The 14,903-nt window shown below is 46.1% G+C and overlaps 1 long non-coding RNA gene across 1 annotated transcript in view; it reads right to left on the bottom strand.

The window, feature by feature from the left end:
• The window catches only part of LOC140203985 (uncharacterized), a 45,334-nt gene extending 32,531 nt beyond the window's left edge, over positions 1-12,803 (bottom strand). Inside the window, exons 1-2 of the long non-coding RNA XR_011887479.1 lie at positions 12,464-12,803; positions 11,418-11,478 (exon numbers count right to left, since the gene is read on the bottom strand). This is a non-coding gene — a long non-coding RNA (uncharacterized lncRNA). The remainder of the gene's footprint in view (positions 1-11,417; positions 11,479-12,463) is intronic.
• Positions 12,804-14,903: the final 2,100 nt, after the last annotated feature.

Raw genomic sequence — 14,903 nt, 5'->3', positions numbered from 1 at the left:
TTGGGGAACCTGCTGTGAGTAGCCCCTATCCCGGAAGCATACAAGATGACAGGGATCATTACTGCCCAGTAAACAATTTTGCAAACACAAGGAAATCTGCAGATGCTGGAATCTCAAGCAGCACACATAAAAAATGCTGATGAACACAGCAGGCCAGGCAGCATCTATAGGAAGAGGTACAGTCGACGTTTCGGGCTGAGACCCTTCATCAGGTCTCAATTTTGCACTATGTTTGTTGCTCTCAATCTTCAACTGTTCTTCCTCACATCAAAGACTATCTAGATTTCTATTTACTATCATGTAATTCAGAGGTTTTTGTTACATATGTGCAGAACGAGAACAGCTGAGTAGTAGGATTAAACATTTTTAACGAGTCAAGTTAGCCACCATACACACTGGCAACTTATAGTGCAGAAGCCACAAACGGATGCGAGGCGTGGACACTCACCAAGACGATGTGAAAGTCTCTAGATGGTTGCTATACACGAATGCTCCGGATGGTTCTTGACGTGAGTTGGCAACAGCACATGACGAACGTCGAGCTCTACATCAACCTACTGATGCTCACCACTAAAATCGAGTCAAGAACACTGCAACTAGCGGGGCACTGTCTATGCCACCCTGAGCTACCTGCCAGCCTAGTCATCATATGGGAGCCCAAGCACGGGAGGATGAACCCTGGGCTCCCTCCCAAGACTATGGTCAACACGCTCCTAGAAGACAGCAGCGCGGCTAATATAGATGAACTGAACACACTGATGAGGGAGAGGGAGAGGGAGAGGGAGAAGTGGAGAGTCTGTCATCGTGCCTGACGCCAGCCCCCTAGGCCTGAGTCGACGTAGTAGTAGCCACAAACTGGGCCTTTCAAGATGGCGCCGGTGAACCACGGCGACGTCCTGCGGGCTACGTACAATACTTCTAAACATACCTCTTCTGAATTACTCTTACTGCAATCTGCAGCATGCAAAATTTCCTTTAGGCAATGTAATTTTAAATCAACTTAACGATATACAGATTTCACAATCTTCTGAAGGACTTGGCAGACCAAGCAGGTACGGCATCTTTAAGTTCATCGCCATGGCTGGAAGCTTGGCAGGACAGGGGTGGGGGACTCCAAGCCAGGTTAAAACGCAGAGGGATGAGGTCCCCTCTACCCAGCATCTTATTAGCAAATCTGCAGTAGCTGGAGAACAAAATTGAGAACCTGAGGGCAAGATTTCTGTATCGGAGGGAAATGAGAGATTGTTGTACTCTATGTTCGAGTGAGACTTGGCTTTCTTCTAGCATGCCAGATACAGTGATCTGATCTGAAGGCTTCTCGATTTATAGAATGGAACAAAACGCTGATTCAGAAAAGGCAAAAGATGGAGGTATAGATTTCATGTTAAAGTATTGGTGGTGTTCCAAAGTGGCAGTTTTGTCAACTCATGTCCCCCCAACATTTAACGGTCAAATACCATTTCCCCAGTGAGTTCTCTATATTCCTGACCACAGTTTACATACCACCAGCAGCCAACTATAATGAAGTGCTTGAGATTCTGCATGATGCTGTCTCAAAACAAGTAACAGTCTTCTTGTTTGAAGAAAACCCTGCCCAATTACTATCAGCATATAACCTGTAGCACCAGAGGTCCCAACATACTAGACCACTGTTGAACTAAGATAAGGAACTCTGATCATTTCATGCTCTGACCGCATTTTGGTAAACCTGATCACTTGGCTGCCGTTTTCCTACCTGCATACAGGCACAGGCTAAAGAGCAAAGCTCCAGAGATGAGGACAACAAAGAGGTGATTGTGGGAGGCAGAACAGCAGCTATGAGATTGAGTTGAGTTGGTGGACTGGGCCGTGTTCAAGGTCTCACCAGAGGATCTGAGTGAATACACCATGTTGTCACTGACTTTATTAAATCTGTTGTCGAGAAGTGTCTCATCACAAAATCATTCAGTCTTCCCCAATCAGAAGCCATGGGTGAACCATGAGTCTGCAACCTGTTGAGGGCCAGATCAGAGGCATTCAAGTCTGGTGACCAAGAAGGTTACAAGAGGTCCAGGTACAATCTCCGGCAAGCCATCTCACAGGCAAAGTGGCAATTTTGGTCCAAACTTTAATCAGCAAAGGGTACTCGACAGTTGTGGCTGGGCTTGAGTACTATCACCTCTTATCAAGTGTCATAGGCAACAGCAGGGCTCTACTTCCTGATGAGCTCAATGCCTTCTACGCTTGCTTTGACCATCAAATCATGGAGAACCATCGCGAACTCCCACAGCCCACAGCGATCCTGTGATTTCAGCCTCTGAAGCCGACATGCGAGCAGCTTTCAGGAGGCTGAACCCATGAAAAGCATTAGGCACAGACAGGGTACCTGGCCTAGTAGTAAAAATCCGTGCTGATCAATGTTCACTGAGATCTTTAACCTCTCACTTTGGCCATCTGAGGCAGGCTTCAATTATACCAGTGCCCAAGAAGAACATGGTAAATTGCCTCAATGAATGTCCTCCAGTAGCACTTACATCCACAGTGATGAAGTGTTTTGAGGTTGATAATAAAACATTTCAACTCCTGCCTGAGAAGCCACTTGGATCTGCTTCAATGTGCGTCCCAGAGGAACACATCACAGCAGGTGCCATCTCACTGGGTCTTCACTCAACCCTGGAAAAGCGGGACAGCAAAGATACATACTTATACTTTATAGTTTATTGTCGCCAAACAATTTATACTAGAATGTACAATCATCACAGCGATATTTGATTCTGTGCTTTCCGCTCCCTGGATTACAAATATTAAATATTAAAAATAGTAAAAATTCATAAATATTAATAATTTAAATTATAAATCATAAATAGAAAATAGAAAAATGGGAAGTAAGGTAGTGCAAAAAAACCGAGCAGCAGGTCCGGATATTTGGAGGGTACGGCCCAGATCCGGGTCAGCATCCATTCAGCAGTCTTATCACAGTTGGAAAGAAGCTGTTCCCAAATCTGGCCGTTCGAGTCTTCAAGCTCCTGAGCCTTCTCCCGGAGGGAAGAGGGACGAAAAGTGTGCTGGCTGGGTGGGTCGTGTCCTTGATTATCCTGGCAGCACCGCTCCGACAGCATGCGGTGTAAAGCGAGTCTACGGACGGAAGCAACACACATCAAAGTTGCTGGTGAACGCAGCAGGCCAGGTAGCATCTCTAGGAAGAGGTACAGACGACGTTTCTTTCAGTTAGTCCTGACGAAGGGTCTCGGCCCGAAACATCGACTGTACCTCTTCCTAGAGATGCTGCCTGGCCTGCTGCGTTCACCAGCAACTTTGATGTGTGTTGCTTGAATTTTCAGCATCTGCAGAATTCCTCATGATTACCAAGGATGGAAGATTGGTTTGTGTGATGTGCTGCACCGTGTTCACGATCTTCTGCAGCTTCTTTCGGTCTTGGACAGGACAACTTCCATACCAGGTTGTGATGCACCCTAGAAGGATGCTTTCTACGGTGTATCTATAAAAATTAGTGAGGGCTTTAGGGGACAGGCCAAATTTCTTTAGTTTTCTCAGGAAGTAAAGGCGCTGGTGGGCCTTCTTGACAGTGAAGAAGATCATAGATCAGTTATCAACTACAACTCAGCATTCAATACCATCAGCCCCTCAAAACTAACCAATAAACTTCATGATCTTCGCCACAGTACCTCCTTGTGCAACTGGATCTTCAATTTTCTCACTTGCAAACCCCAATCAGTTCAGATTGGCAACAAATCTCCACAATCTCCATCAGCACAGGTGCACCACAAGGCTGTGTATTTAACCCCCTGCTCTACTCGTGTGGCTAAGCACAACTCCACCGCCATATTCAAGATTGCTGACCATACCATTGTAGTTGGCCAAATCAAAGGTGGTGATGAATCAGCATATAGGAGGGAGACTGAAAATCTGGCTGAGTGGTGCCACAACAACAACTCAATGTCAGCAAGACCAAGGAGCTGATTATTGACTTCAGGAGAAGGAAACCAGGGGTCCATGAGCCGATCCTCATCAGAGGATCAGCGGTGGAGAGACTCAGCAACTTTAAATTCCTCAGTATAATTTTTTTTGGAGGACCTATCCTGGGCCCACACACAAGTGCAACTAAGAAGAAAGCACAGCAGCCACTCTACTTCCTTAGGAATTAGTGAAGATTTGGCATGACATCTAAAACATTGACAAACTTCTATAGATGTGTGGTGGGAAGTATACTGACTGGCTGCATCACAGCCTGGTATGGAAAGAGTATGGCCTAGTCCACCATGGGTAAAGCCCTCTCCACCACTGAGACACCTACACGGAGTGGTCGCAGAAAAGCAGCATCCATCATCAGAGACCCCCAACACCCAGGTCACGCTCTCTCTCACTGTTACCATCAGGGAGAGGGTACAGGAGCCTCAGGACTCACACCACCAGGTTCAGGAACAGATATTACCCCTCAACCATCAGGCTCTTGAACCAAACTTCACTTGCCCCATTACTGAAATGTTCCTACAACTGATGGATTCACTTTCAAGGACTCTTCACCTCATGCTCTCAAAGTTCAAAGTACATTTACAATGTGTGCAGCAGGATGCTGGAGATCTTTTACCAGTCTGTTGTAGCGAGTACAGTCTCCTTTGCTGCTCTATGTTGGGGGAGCTGCATCGGTACTGGTGATGGAAAAAACAAACTCATCAGAAAGGCTGGATCTGTCCTCAACTACAATCCAGACTCTTTTGAGTTAGTGGTGGAAAGGAGGTCACTAAACAAACTGTTATCCATTATGGACAATCTGGCACATCCTCCCCATGATACAGGACAGCGAATTTCAAACAGCTGAGAGGCCAAATCATCAGGTATATTTAAGGCAGAAGTTGATAGGGTCTGATTAGTCAGGGCATCAAAGGTCATGGGGTGAAAGCAAGAGAACCGGATCAAGGAGGAGAATAAATCAGCCATGATGGAATGGCAGAGCAGAATCGATGGGCCGAATGACCTGGTTTTTCTCACATGTCTTAAGGTCTTGTGTTGTGGTGAGCTTCTGCAGCACTTTATGTGTTGCTCCAGGGCCCAGCATCTGCAGTGTGGTGTCATCCCATTCAACAGGAGGATTGTGATGGAGTGTGTTCACTACACACAAATTTAAACGTCCAGCTTTGGAACGTGGCAGGAACCCACACGTTCACAGGGAGAACGTAAAAACTCCTCAGGGACAGTGGTGGAAAGTGAAAACCCGATCGGTGATTGCAGTTGCTGTACCGTGATTGCACTAGCCGCGCTGGACTCCTGAGCTTTTATATATTAAACAGCAAATGTGGCTGCTGTTATTTTCTGGTTTGAGGGCAATCGTGCACTCGGTAACTCATACTGAGAAATTACATCTGAGAAGCACTGTCATCTTTGAGAAGTTATAAAAGGCCACACTAAGGCAGATGATGTCATGTTTATTGGCTTTATTTTTTTGGTGCCAGACAGTAAATGTCCTTCGGCTTTCCTGGATCTCGAGCAGAGATTTTGCCATTCTTGACTTCATATTAGAGAACAAGGGTTGGAAGCCTTGGAACTTCCTGCCCTCACACCCCCCCCCCCCCAGGACATGGTGAAGATCCCACTATCAGTGGTTTTGAATTGTGCCTTTAAAACAAGTGGCAAGTGACAAGACAGTGGGTTTGTCATTTGCATTTATGGCCGTCAACACCTTCCACTTGATAGATACATATTGTACAGCAGGTTAAAATGTTTCAAAGCTAAACCATTATTGGTTTACGCTAGACAGACTGATGAGTTGTGGAGGACAACACCATTGCCCCGAGTGTCTCAGGTGTAGTTATTGAACCTCTGGAGGATTTCCCTGGTAATATTGAGGAACCTGCTATGTTGGAACTCAGTTGAGTTCTGCAGTGTTGCCTTAGTCCCCAAAACTCTCCTTCACATTTGGCTGCCCACAGACAAGCATCACCAGACCCCACCGTCTGGGCCATGCCCTCTTCTTGCGACTATCATTAAGCAGGAGGTACAAGAGCCTTAGGTCCCACAGTAATTACCTACAACCATTAGCTCCTGAACTGGCATGGAGAGCTTCATTCAACACTCCCCTGTACCCGCCTCCTCCATGTACTGACCAAATGTTGCCATCACGCCAGCATCCACCACTTCACTGGCAGCTCTCACTACCCCCCTACCGCTTCCCCCAACCCCGAGCGAAGGAGTCCCCCCTCAGCTATTTAACCTTTCAGCCTTTTGTTCTAGTCTCTCAAAACCTCAGAGGAATAAACCTGACTGCATTTACCCTATCTATACCTCAATTCTGTACACTTCGATCACATCTCCCCTCATTCTCTTCAGCTCCAGGAAATAAAGTCCTAACCTATTAAAAACCTTTCCCTATAACCAGGTCCTCAAAATCCTTCTCAACTTTCTCTGCACTCTTTCAACCTTATTGACACCTTTCCTGCAGTCGGTAACCAGAACCGCACAAATACCCCAAATTAGACCTCACCAACTTCAACGTAACATCCCAACCGCTGTATTCAATACTATGATTTATGAAGGCGATTGTGCCAAAAGTCTACGTACCCATGACTCCACTTCAGAATGAGAATCAGGTTTAATATCACCGGCATATGTTGTGGAATTTGTTACTTAGCGGCAGCAGTACAATGCAATACCCAATAAATATGGGGAAAAAGATAAATTACTGTAAACATATGTATATTAAATAATTAAAATTTAAACTGGGAACAAACAGAACAATAAAAAAAGACAAACATGAGGAAATCTGCAGATGCTGGAATTTCAAGCAACACACATAAAAGTTGCTGGTGTACGCAGCAGGCCAGGCAGCATCTATAGGAAGAGGTACAGTCGACGTTTTGGGCCGAGACCCTTCGTCAGGACTAACTGAAGAAAGAGCTAGTAAGAGATATGAAAGTGGGAGGGGGAGATCCGAAATGATAGGAGAAGACAGGAGGGGGAGGGATGGAGCCAAGAGCTGGACAGGTGATAGGCAAAGGGGATATGAGAGGATCATGGGACAGGAGGCCTAGGGAGAAGGAAAAGGGGGAGGGTGGGAAAAAACCCAAAGGATGGGCAAGGGGTATAGTGAGAGGGACAGAGGGAGAAAAAGGAGAGAGAGAGAGAGAGAAAGAATGTGTGTATACAAATAAATAACGGATGGGGTACGAGGGGGAGGTGGGGAAACTTCTGCTAATGCCCCACCTCCCCCTCGTACCCCATCCGTTATTTATTTATATACATACATTATTTTTCTCTCTCTCCTTTTTCTCCCTCTGTCCTGCTCACTATGATGAGTTACACCTGAACTCGAGGGGATTTGCTGAAGGTGTTGGGGAGGATTTAAACTAACTAGGCAGGGGGGATAAAACCAGAGAGATCGGGCTGAGGAAGGGCAGTTGGTATACAAGTAGGCGCAGTGTGTAGTGAGACAGTGAGGAAGGACGGCAGATGATAGGGTAAAATTGCAGTCAGTGGGATGAGTTGATGGGGACAAAATTGAAGACTGTGATGAATGCAGGACTGAAGGTGTTATATTTGAATGCACGCAGTATCCAGAATCAGGGAGATGATGCTACAGCACAATTAGGAGATTGGCAGGTATTGGGCGTCTCTGAGTCATGGCTGAAAGAAGATCATAGTTAGGAGCTTACCATCCAAGGATACATGTCGTAACGAAAGGACAGGCAGGTAGGCAGAGGGGGTGGGGTGGCTCTGTTGGTAAAAATTTAAATCAAACCCTTAGAAAGAGGTAACATAGGATCAGAAGACGTGGAAGCCTTGAGAAAATGCGAGGGTAAAAAGTCCCATGTGTTATATACAGGCCTTCCAACAGTAGCCAAGATGTGGGCTACAAATTACAGTGGGAGACAGAAAGTGCATACCAAAAGGGCAATATTATGATAGTCATGGGAAGTTTCAACATTCAGGTAGACTGGGGAAATCTGATTGGTACTGGATCTTAAGAAAGGGAATTTGCAGAACGCCTACAAGATGGCTTTGAGAGCAACTTGTGGTTGAGCCCACTAGGGGATAGGCAATTCCAGATTGGGTGTACTGTCATGAACCAGATATGATTAGGTACCCTTAGGACAGCGGCCGTAAAGCATGTGCCACCGGGCCGCGAGGAAACGATATGATTTGGCAATATGAGTCAGCTGCACATTTCCTCATTCACTGTCACGCACTGTTGGGCTTGAACGCACGCGAGGTCATTATGCATGCGTCATGCGTGTCAGCGCGGGAAGAAGATCAACTCCTCGAGCTTGCAAATGACGGCGGGCTGAAAAGTATGTTTGACATAACATCTCTGCCAGCATTCTGGATCAAAGTCAAGGCTAAATATCCTGAGATAGCCACGAAAGCACTGAAAACGGTGCTTCCATTTCCAACATATCTCTGCAATGAGTGCAACGAAAACTAAATAGCGGAACAGACTGGACATAAGGAATCCCTTCCAGTATCGCTGTATCCCATCAGCCTGTGATAGGACCGTCTTGTTGCAGGGAAACAAGCCCAGGGCTCCCACTGAATCAGCGATATTGGTGTGTTGTAATGATTTTATGTTCATGCGGGGAAAATACGTGCTGTGTGTTTAATATCCAAACGTTACTTAAAATGTTATGATGCTATTGACTTATAAGTGACTTATATAACCATATAACAATTACAACACGGAAACAGGTCATCTCGGCCCTTCTAGTCCGTGCCGAACGCTACTCTCACCTAGTCCCACTGACCTGCACTCAGCCCATAACCCTCCATTCCTTTCCTGTCCATATACCTATCCAGTTTTTCTTTAAATGATAATATCAAACCTGCCTCTACCACGTCTACTGGAAGTTCGTTCAACACTTACTTCAAGCTCCCCTGTCCTCCCCCGATAATTGACTTATCACTATATTCATACGAGAAAAATATGCTCTGTGTGTTTAATATTAAATTTGTTATTTAATTGAGTGTATTAGCCACTGATCACCTATATTCCGGTTGTGATTAACACCCCCTCCCCCGATCAGAATCGCCAAAAACTATTAGTGGGGAAAAAAAATCAGCACGTACACGCATGCGCACTGGTGCCCACACAAGGCTTCATGGTCACTGTAGTCTTTCTCAGGGAAAGCACAACGTATTTGACTGCTACTCTTGTCTGTTGGCAAACCTACACCGCCCCCTCCCGCCCCCCGCCAGCCGATCCGCAAGAATATTGTCGATATTAAACCGGTCCGCAGTGCAAAAAAGGTTGGGGACCCCTGCCCTAGGAGACAATGGTCATAATATAATAGAATTCACCCTGCAATTTGAGAGGGAGAAACTAAAGTCAGATGTATCAGTATTACAGTGGAGTAAAGGGAATTACAGGGGAATGAGGGGGGAGCTGGCCAAAGCTGATTGGAAGGGGATGACGGAAGAACAGCAATGGCTGGAGTTTCTGGGGGAAATTCAGAAGGCACAGGGTGGATACGTCCCAAAGATGAAGTAGGGTTGAGACCATGATACAACTGTGTCTGACCAGTGAAATCAAAGACGACATAAAAGCAAGAGAGGGCACACAGTATGGCAAAACTCAGTGGTAAGTTAGAGGATTGGGAAACTTCTAAAAACCAACACATAGCAAAAACAAAGTGATGAGGAGACAAAAGATGAAATATGAAAGGCAAACTAGCCAATAATATAAAAAAGGATACCAAAAGTTTGTTCAGATATATTTAAAAGAGAAGTGAGAATGGATATCAGACCGCTGAAAAATGACACTGGAGAGGTAGTAATGGTGGACACTTAAGTATTTTGCTTCAGGCTTCACTGTTAAGACAGTAGCAGTATGCCAAAAATTCGAGAGAGTTAGATGGCAGAAGTGAATGTATTTGCAATTACTAAGGAGAAGGTGCTTGAGGAGCTGATAGGTATAAAGTTACTTGGAGGCATATGATAAAATAGGCCAAAGTCAGCATGGTTTCCTTAAGGGGAAATCTTGTGCTGCAAATCTGTTGGAAATCTCTGTGAAAATAACAAGCAGGATAGACCAAGGAGAACCAGTAGATGTTGTTTACTTGGATTTTCAGAAGGCCTTTGACAAAATGCCACACATGAGGCTGCTTAACAAGACGAGAGCCCACAGTATTACAGGAGAGATACTAGCATGGATAGAACATTGGCTTACTGGCAGGAGGCGGGAGGCAGTGGGAATAAAGGGGGTCTTTTCTAATTGGTTGCCGATGAACAGTGGTGTTCCACAGGGTTTGGTGCTGGGACCGCGACCTTTCACGCTGTATGTGAATTATTTGGACAGTGCAATTGATGGTTTTGTGGCCATATTTGCAGATGATATGAAGACAGGTGGTGGGGCAGGGAGTGCTGAGGAAGCAGGGAGTTCGCAGAAAGACCCAAGACAGACTGGGAGAGTGGACAGGTGGAATATAGTGTACGGAAGTGTATGGTCATGCACTTTGGTGCAGGGAATACTGGTGTAGACATGTAAGCATGGAGAAAATTCAAAAACCAGAGTGCAAAGGGACTTGGGAGCCATCATTTAGGATTCCCTAAAGATTAACTTGCAGGTTGAGTCGGTAGCAAGGAAGGCAAATGCAATGTTAACATTCACGTAGGGAGGAACAGCATATGAAAGCAAGGATATAATTAGTCAGACAGCACTTGGGGTATCGTGAGCAGTTTTGGGCCCTGATTTAAGAAAGGTTGTGCTGGCATTGGAGAGGGACCAGAGGAGGCTCACGAGAATGAAAGGGTTAATGAATGAGGAGCATTTGATGGCTCTGGGCTTGCACTCACTGAAGTTTGGAAGAATGAGGGGGGATCTTATTGACACTTATCGATGTCTTGAAAGGCCTAGATAGAGTGGATGTGGAGAGGATGTTTGCAATGGTGGGGGAGCCTATGACCAGAGGACACCCAGCCTCAGAACAGAGGGACGTTTAAAATGGAGATGAGGAGGAATTTCTTTAGCTAGAGAGTGGTGAATCTGTGGAATTCATTGTCACAGACAGCTGTGAAGGCCAAGTTATTGGGTACATTTAAAACGGAGGGTGACAGGTTCCTGATAAGTCAGGGTGTTGAAGGTTATGGGGAGAATCCAGGGGAATGAGGTTGAGATGGATAATAAATCAGCCGTGATAGAATAGTAGAGCAAACTCAATGGACTGAATGGCCTAATTCTGCTCCTGTGCCTTTTGTTCTAACTGTGATCAAAAGAAACATACCAGGAGCTTGCTTTCACCTCCACTGCTGTTCACTGAAGCCTCTTGAGCCAAAGTCTTGGCTCCCCAATCTAACCCTGGTGCACTCCAACACAGGCTGCTCCACTTCAACTTTAATTGACCCTTGCCAAGTGCCTAATAATCCAAGTGATCTCAGGCGCCAATGAAAGTACAAGAGAGCCTGCCTACCGTGTAAATCACTGGCTTACTCACCACAAGAACAGCTCACGTGGTCTTAAGCTCCAACTCCATGGTATTTCATCCTTTCCAATGCCTGCAAGAAAATGAATTTCAAGATAGTATCTAGTAACATATATGTGGTTTGATAATAAATTTACTTTAAACTTTCTATCTGGGCTGTAGACACTATGACAACAGTGAAGGACCTGCCCCACACGACAGTCATACATTCTTTAGGCTACATGCTCCCTCTTGGATCTCGGCCCGCAGGTGCCAACGGAACTGTTGTTCTTTCTCTCTGTAATATGGCGTTTCCAGAACAGCTTCTATTTGTGAATGATTACCTCCTGCCTGTTCTCGACCCACCGGCCCTGGAATGTTCCGGCTAAGAAGCCAGAGCCCCTTTACCTGTTCTGGAGGACTGCAGTTGGTCAGGGGGAGGTTTTGGGGCAGCTGCAAGGTGCTGACCGAGGAGGACTGATCCTCAACACCTCTGCACTGACCCACCTGGGGCTGCCTTGCTACTGCTGCTGGTGTTTCAGGGTACCAACGACGGAAATAACAGAATCACTTCCCAAGGCGCGGAGGATGCCAAGAGCAACCACATCCAACAGGCTCCAGTGGCTGGACCAGTCCTAATACTCATCGCTGTTGAAACAGGGTGCTTGTTAGAACGAGGTCCTAATCCAAACACTTCTTCAGCACAAGACCCCTCTGGAGTTCGTACAGTCTACTGATTCCTCGCCAGTCAAATTCTACATTTATTATCAAAGTTTGTATAAATTATACAACTGTGAGATTCGTTTCCTAACAGGCAGCCACAAAGCAAGGAACCTGAAAGAATTCATTTAAAAGACAGACCACAGCCACCGTGCAGAGAAAGAGGAGAAAAGGCACACACACAAATCGTACGAACAATAAAAGCAAGCCCCAGCACCCCAAGCCAAACTGAGCCCATAGACCTGGAGCAGGCCCACAGCCTCAGCCTCAGTTCATCACACAGCAGGGCAAAGCTCACAGACACGAAGCACGGAGCAGTGTCACAGCCTCAGCGCGGCAGAGAGAGGAGTCAAACCTACCGAGTCGGCCTGAACCCCGTCTCCAGTCCCATACTCCGACTTTTCAATCCATCTGGGCCAACGTTTAAATTGTTCAAACACCAGGTCGTCCCCCCGCCATCGCGATACCGTCCAGGCCTGCACCCCTGCCACCCAGCCCGAGGCTGCTTCAGAGATCCAACGCTGACGTGGCCTGCAAGATCCCCTTCGTGACCTGATATGTCTGCCAACCCTTAGTCTCCACAGATGCTGCCCGACCTGCTGAGCTCCTCCAGCAGTTGGTATCTGGCTGCAGATTGCAGCATCTGAACCCTCCTCTCTCCATCCTTCTGGAGGGCAGAGTATTTAAATTCTGGCCATTCAACCCCTGGAACAAAAAGCAAATCATAGAGCTAAGCAAAAAGCGGTCAAAGAGGCCACGAACCTGGCACATTGTGTAAAAGCTCCATTCTGTTCATCAGCATCTCAAGTCCAGTCATGCTTATTGTCTCTTAACTATATACATGTATATAACCATATAATGAATGTAGAAATGAGACAGTTTCTCCAAACCAGGGTGTGAAGCACAGTGATACACATAACCAGACATCCCACCTCTCCTGGAAGTTCCGGGAGTCTCCTGCATATTGATAGTGGCTCCCTGACGCCCGCAAATTATATACAATATCCTGGAAATCAATTTTTTTTGAGATAGAGATAGAGATAGAGAGATAGAGAGATAGAGAGAGAGAGAGAGAGAGAGAGAGAGAGAGAGAGATGGAGAGATGGAGAGATGGCAAAGTGTTCCAAAAAAAGAAAATATAAAACGTACGTCACCCCAGACTACACTAAAGTGTACCCCTGCCTAACAGGGGTCAAAAATAATGACAGTGTTGCTCACTGCACTGTTTGCAACAGTGACTTTTCTATTGCCCATGGTGGGTTAAGACTGTAAAACACATGTTGAGGTGAGTTTAACAGGCGTCATTCATTCATTAGCATAACTAATGTTGTTTAAACTAGCTGGCTAGCTGCTAAGGAGCTACTCGACTGCAGACATCCCACCTCTCCCGGGAGTTCCAGGAGTCTCCCGCAAGCTGATGGTACTACCTCCCTGAAATGAGTTTTTGCAGGGTGGGATGCCTGCATAACACACGATAGCTTATGAAGGTAAGGATAAAACCTACAAATAAATCACACATAAATAACTAACTAAAGTGCCTTGATATTGAATATTGGAAGGTACGGAATAGGTTAACCAGTGACACTTTGAATGCAATGTGGCCGGCAGTTCAGAAGCCTAGTGGCCTGGGGGAAGAAACTGTTTCACATCCTGACTGTTCTTGTCTTTATGCATCGGATGCTGGATGGATGGGTGGGATCCTTCTATGAAGAAGAAGCTTCTACCTTCACTTGGCGTAACCAGTGTGTCTCAGAGCACAGCAACATATAAATATACATAGAACAGATCTCACCACAGGCCCTACAGGCCAACCTTTCAACCTTCTCGAAGGTCAGTTAACTCTTCGCTCCAATATAGGCACATGGGTGAAAGAGAAAATCCGGGGCCTACCTCACAGTCTCTTAAATGTCCCTAATGTACCTGCCTCTACCACCATCCCCAGCAGCACGTTCCAATCACCCACCACTCCGTGTAAAAAAGAAACTTTCCTCCAATCACCTGAAAATTATGCTGTCTCGTATTAGCCATCTCTGCCCTGGGAAAAAGGCACTCAGTCAATGGTTCTTATCAATTTATACAGCTCTAACAAGTGTCCTTGCTCCAAAGAGAAAAGCCCTGCTTATTGTTCCATCCGAACTGTTCCTCTAGCCAAACCACTCACAGCCAGGGAAATCAGCGGGTGGACAACACAGGAGGAGCAACACCTTATGTTCCGTCAGGGTAGCCTCCAACCTGATGGTATGAACGTCGATTTCTTAAACTTCTGGTAATGCCCCCCTCACCCCCACTTCACCATTCCCCATTCCCATCTCACCTTATCTCCTTACCTGTCCATCACTGCTCTCTGGTGCTCCTCCCCTTTCCTCCAGGTCTCCTGACCTCTCCTATCAGATTCCCCCTTCTCCAGCCCTGTATCTCTTTCACCAATCAACTTCCCAGCTTTTTACCACTCCTCCCCCACCCCGTTTCACCTATCACCTTTTACTTCTTCCTCCCCTTCCCTTCTTACTCTAACTTCTCATCTTTTTCTTCCAGTCCTGATGAAGGGTCTCAGCCTGAAACATCAACTGTTTACTCTTTTCCATAGATGCTGCCTGGCCTGCTGAGTTCCTTCAGCAGTTTGTGTGTGCATCTGCAAATTTTCTCACCAGTGAGACCCATACTCCCAAATAAAGAAAACAACTCTAATTGCCAGGATGCTAACGTAGGAAAAGGCCAAGGGACATCTTGATATCTAAAGATAGCCAGAACCCGGACTCTACCTCTACTAACAGAAATTAAATAACCAAGTTTTACCAG

This window comes from Mobula birostris, chromosome 10, assembly GCF_030028105.1.
Source record: "Mobula birostris isolate sMobBir1 chromosome 10, sMobBir1.hap1, whole genome shotgun sequence".
Classification (NCBI taxonomy): Eukaryota; Metazoa; Chordata; class Chondrichthyes; order Myliobatiformes; family Myliobatidae; genus Mobula; species Mobula birostris.
This window is presented reverse-complemented; position numbering and strand designations above follow the sequence as displayed.